Source organism: Heloderma suspectum, chromosome 6, assembly GCF_057233095.1.
Source record: "Heloderma suspectum isolate Gila_16-S chromosome 6, 16-S_ref, whole genome shotgun sequence".
Taxonomy (NCBI): Eukaryota; Metazoa; Chordata; class Lepidosauria; order Squamata; family Helodermatidae; genus Heloderma; species Heloderma suspectum.
This window is the reverse complement of record NC_139463.1, coordinates 121,415,422-121,421,421: the sequence shown is the minus strand read 5'-3', so window position 1 is coordinate 121,421,421 and position 6,000 is coordinate 121,415,422.

Genomic DNA, 6,000 nt, shown 5'->3' with positions numbered 1-6,000 from the left:
GTCCTCTGACCGGCTGCCACCGCCGCCATTTCCAGTGGGGAAAAAAAAACAAACCAAAAAAACGTGATAGGCTACATAAAGATTTACATAGCCTATCATGTCTAGCCTTTTAAAAAATACTATGATAGGCTACGTAAATGTTTACGTAGTCTATCACGGCTGATTAAAAAAAAAAAGCGCATATGCGGGTTTTTTTTTTTTTTTTACTCAGCCGTGATAGGCTGAGTAAACATTTACATAGCCTATCACGGCTGACTGCAGGGACGCAAACGGCAGCAGGTATGGCCGCCGGCATTTGCGGCCCGTTTGGCCAGGATTCGGGGGTGGAGGGATGGTGCGCCTCCCCCCCACCTCGAATCAAATTTCGATAAAAGGTAAGTGACTTTCATACATCCCTAACTGCGTACAGGTTGAATAGGTAGGGTGAGAGTATACAACCCTGCCGTACTCCTTTCCCAATCTTAAAAAAGTCCGTTGATCCGTGGTCTGTTCTTACCGTTGCTACTTGGTCATTGTACAGATTCCTCAGGAGGCTTACAAGATTTATTTATTTATTTATTTATTAAATTTATTAATCGCCCATCTGACTGGTCACCCAGCCACTCTGGGTGATGTACAACCCCCATAAAACAATGTAAAACAATAAAATTTTACCATATTTTTTTTTTCAATACCCTAACCCACCCGAAATGCCTGCCTGAACAACCACGTTTTTAATGCACGACGGAAGCTCATTAAAGAGGGGGCATGACGGAGTTCCCAAGAGAGGGAGTTCCACAGAGTGGGGGCCACCACAGAGAAGGCCCTCTCCTTCGTCCCCACCAGTCTAGCTGTCCTGGCTGATGGGACAGAGAGAAGGCCATCCGAGGCTGATCTTGTTAAGCGGCCTGTCTGGTGTTGCTGGAGGCGCTCCTTAAGATAGGCTGGGCCGGAACCATATAGGGTTTTAAAGGTCAAAACCAACACCTTGAATTTGGCCCGGAAAACAACTGGTAACCAGTGCAACTCCTTCAGCACTGGAGTGATGTGATCTCGCCGGCGGCTGCCTTTAATCAGGCGAGCTGCCGCGTTCTGTACCAGCTGCAGCTTCCGAACCGTCTTCAAGGGTAACCCCACGTAGAGCGCATTACAGTAGTCCAAACGAGAGGAGACCAGGGCATGTACTACTGATGGGAGCAGATGGTCGGGAAGGAAGGGGCGCACCCGCCGTATCAGATGGAGTTGATACAGCGCTGTCCGGCTCACAGCTGACACCTGAGCCTCCATGGACAGCTGGGAGTCCAAAATGACCCCCAGGCTGCGGACCTGGTCTTTCAAGGGTAGCCGTACCCCATTCAACACCAGGTCAACATCCCCCAGCCTCCTCTTGTCTCCCACCAAAAGTACCTCGGTCTTGTCAGGGTTGAGCTTCAGCTTATTCCTCCCCATCCAGCCACTCACCGTCTCCAGACATTTGGACAGGGATTCTATGGCCAACCTTGGTGAAGATTTGAATGAGAGGTAGAGCTGCGTGTCATCCGCATATTGATGACACTGCACCCCAAACCTCCTGATGATAGCCCCCAGTGGCTTCACATAGATGTTAAATAGCATCGGGGAGAGGATGGAACCCTGTGGCACCCCACAAGTAAGTGGCCACGGGTCCGAAACCTCCTCTCCCAGTGCTACCCTCTGGTACCTGCCGGAGAGGAAGGACTGGAACCACCGCAATACAGTGTCTCCAATGCCCATCCCCTCCAGGCGGTCCAGGAGGATACCGTGGTCAACGGTATCAAAAGCCGCTGAGAGGTCGAGGAGAACAAGGAAGGAGCATTCACCCCTATCCAGAGCCCTCCTCATATCATCCACCAAGGCGACCAAGGCCGTTTCTGTCCCAGGCCCAGGCCTGAAGCCTGACTGAAATGGGTCTAGATAATCAGTTTCTTCCAAGTGTGCCTTCAACTGCACCGCCACCACCCGCTCAATCACCTTGCCCAAAAATGGCAGATTTGAGACTGGGCGAAAGTTGTTCAGAACTTGAGGATCCAAGGAGGGCTTCTTTAAGAGTGGTCTTATAACTGCCTCCTTGAGGGCTGTTGGCATCACTCCCTCCTCAAGGGAGGCGTTCACCACCGCCCTGATCCCCTCACCCAGTCTCTCTCTGCAGCTCATAATGAGCCAAGATGGGCAAGGATCAAGTAAGCAGGTGGTCGGCCTTACAGATGAAAGCACCTTGTCCACTTCATCAGGAGGAAGAAGCTGGAACCAATCCCACAAAACCAGTTTGCCACAGGCCGCCTCTTGCTCACTAACTGTATCCACAGTGTGCAGAGTAACACACCTAATCTGATCAATTTTATCTGCAAAGTGCCTTGCCAAGGCCTCACATGAGGCCTTAGAATGCTCCAGTGGTTCCGGAGCCACAGGACCGACCAGGCTCCGGACCACTTGGAACAGCCTCCTGGGGCAGCACTCTGCAGACGCGATGGAGGCAGCATAATATTCCTTCTTTGCTGCCTTCACCGCCACATGATAGGCTGAAGATATAGCTCTAGCCCGTGTCTGATCGTCTTTGGAGCGAGACTTCCGCCACCGGCGCTCTAGCCGTCTCACCTCCTGTTTCAGAGCTCGTAACTGCGGATTGAACCATGGTGCAGTCCGAGCCCTGTTCAGGGGGAGAGGGCGTTTCGGAGCCACCCGATCTAATGCCCCGGTGATTGCGGCATTCCAGCCACCCACCAGGGTCTCGACCGAGTGGTCGTTGGCATGCCCCAGAGAATCCCCAAGCGCGTTCAGGAATCTATTTGGATCCATAAGACGCCTGGGGCAGACCATTTTAATGGGTCCTCCACCCCTGCGGAGGGGTTGTGGAACTGAGAAGTCCAACATCACCAGATAGTGATCTGACCATGACAAGGGGGTGGTGGATATACCCCCGACTTCCAGATCACTCCCCGCTTCTCCAGAAACAAACACAAGGTCTAGTGCATGACCGGCTACATGGGTGGGCCCAGTTAGAATATGGTGCAGCTCCCAGGAGGCCATGGTCTCCATGAAGTCCCGAGGTGCTCCTGTGAGGATGGCCTCCGAATGTACGTTGAAGTCCCCCAACACCAGTAAGTTAGGGGACTGTACACGCACATCAGAGACCACCTCAAGCACCTCGGCCAGGGAGTCAGTCGTGCAGCGGGGTGGACGGTACACGAGCAGAATCCCCAGACTGCCCTTCGGGCCCAACCTCCAATACATGCACTCAGCAACCTTGGTCTCCCAGAGAGGGGGCCTGGTGAAGACCAAGGACTCTCGGTAGATAACAGCCACTCCCCCTCCCCGATCCCCAGCCCTCGGCTGCTGTGCATACGAAAATCCAGCTGGACACATGGCTGCAAGGGTTGGAGCAGCAGCCTCTGCCAGCCAGGTCTCCGTAATACATGCCAGGTCTGCACCCTCATCCAGGATCATGTCATGGATGAGGGAGGTTTTCTGGGTAACAGACCTGGCATTGCAGAGCAGCAAACGAAGGCCAGAAGATGGGGTCACGCCTCCCCCAGCCATCCTTTGGCTCTGAACAGGCCCGGAGCAGGGGACAGATACTACACATCTCTCCCTTGTTCCCTTTAGCTGGCATGGCCTGCCCCTAGCGCTCCGCCAGCGCCTGCCGCCCAGCCTCGGTATGTTCTGGCCCCCAACACTCCCCCCACTGCCTCCATCAGGTGGACACATGCCCCCTCGCTCCCGCCTATCAGGCAGGCAACCCACCCCTAAAAACACAACAAAATCCCCCCAAAAAATAAAACAAACAAACAAAACAATTAAAATCCCCTTAAAAATGCCAGGCAGGAGTCCACAGGGAAGGCCTAGTGGCGGTGGTAGCGGCGGCAGCAGGCCCAGCAGCAGCAAGTACGCCTCTTCCCCGGTGGTGGTGGTGGTGGCTTCTCCTGCAGGCCCTGGCTCTCCAAGATGTCTTGGTATCCACATACCACCAAGAACTTGCCACAATTTGTTATGATCCACACAGTCAAAGGCTTTAGAATAGTCAATAAAACATAAATAGATGTTTTTCTGAAACTCCCTGGCTTTCTCCTTTTTCCAGTGGATATTGGCAATTTGGTCTCCAGTTCCTCTGCCTTTCCTAACCCAGCTTGTACATCTGGCAATTCTCATTCCATGAATTGCTGGAGTCTACTTTGCAAGATCTTGAGCATTACCTTACTGGCATGTGAAATAAGTGCCAATGTTCGATAGTTTGAACATTCTTTGGTGCTTCCCTTTTTCGATATGGGGATATAGGTTGATTTTTTCTAATCTGTTGGCCATTCTTGTGTTTTCCAAATTTGCTGGCATATTGCACGCATCACCTTGACAGCATCATCTTCTAATTTTCTGGAAGAGGTCTCTTGTCCTTCCTATTCTATTATCTTCTTCCACTTCCGCACATTGCTTGTTTAAAAATATGTCCTTATCTCTTCTGGCTAACACCTGGAATTTTGCCTTTAATTGGGCATATCTCCCCCTATCACTGTTGCCTTTTGGTTTCCTTCTTTCTTGGGCTGCTTCCAGTGTCTCAGCAGACAGCCATCTTGCCTTCTTGGTTTTCTTTTTCTTGGGGATGTTTTTTGTTGCCGCCTCCTGAACAATGTTGCGAACCTCTGTCCACAGTTCTTCCGGGACCCTACCTACTAAATCTAGTCCCTTAAATCTATTCTTCACCTCCACTGCATATTCATGACGAATCTTAGTGAGCTCATATCTAACTGATTTGTGGGTCTTCCTTATTCTCTTTAGCCTGATTCTAAATGTGCAATAAGGAGTTCGTGATCTGAACTACAATCAGCTCCAGGTCTTGTTTTTACTGACTGCGTAGATGTCCGCCACCTTTGGCTACAAAGGATGTAGTCAATCTGATTTCAGTGTCGACCGTCTGGTGAAGTCCATGTATAAAGTCGTCTCTTAGGTTGTTGGAAGAGAGTGTTTGTTATGCACAGTGAGATGTCTTGGCAAAATTCTATCAGCTATGTCCCGCTTCATTTTGTTCTCCCAGACCATGCTTGCCTCTAATTCCAGGTGTCATTTGACTACCCACCTTGGCATTCCAGTCTCCTGTAAAGAAAATAACATCTTTGTTTGGCGTACTATCCAGTAGGTGCTGCAGATCCTCATAGAATTGATCTACTTCTGCTTCTTCAGCATCTGTGGTTGGGGCGTATATTTGGATCACTGTGATGTAAAATGGCTTACCCTGAATTCGAATTGAGATCATTCTGTCATTTTTTGGATTGTATCCAAGCACTGCTTTAGCCACTCTATTATTAATTATGAAGGCTACTCCAGTTCTTCTGTGATCCTCTTGTCCACAGTAGTAAATCTGGTGGTCATTTGATGTGAAGTGGCCCATTCCAGTCCATTTCAGTTCACTGACAACCTCAATGTCAATATTTAATCTTGACATCTCCCCGATAACCACATCCAATTTGCCCTGGCTCATAGATCTTACATTCCAGGTTCCTATGGTGTGTTGATCTTTAGAACATCGGATGCACCATTCACCACAGCACCATTGGCTGCTAGCTGTCCTATAGGCTTTGAGCTAGCTGCGTCATCACATCTGGGGCTAGTTGAACTTATCCTCTGTTCCTCCCCAGTAGCATTTTGACCATCTTCTGACCTGGGAGTCCCATCTTCCGATGGCATACCAACATATCTCTGCTTGTACTGATCCAGTTAGTTTTCATGGCAAGAATACTGGGGTGGGTTGCATTTCCTTCCCCAGGGATCGTATTTAGTCTGACCTCTCTGCCATGACCGTCCCGTCTTAGGTGTCCCTTCACGGTTTAGCTCATGACATCATTGAGGTGCTCAAGCTCCAGCACCACGACAAGGTAACAATCTCCTTTGCTGAAGGTCACCCATCTGCACCAGCCAAATTGAGTACATAAATACTCTTACCTGTCAGCCATATGGCTGTTAAAGATCAGGAGCCTGGGATCCACACCCAGACATTTCTAACCTAGCCCAAGCTTT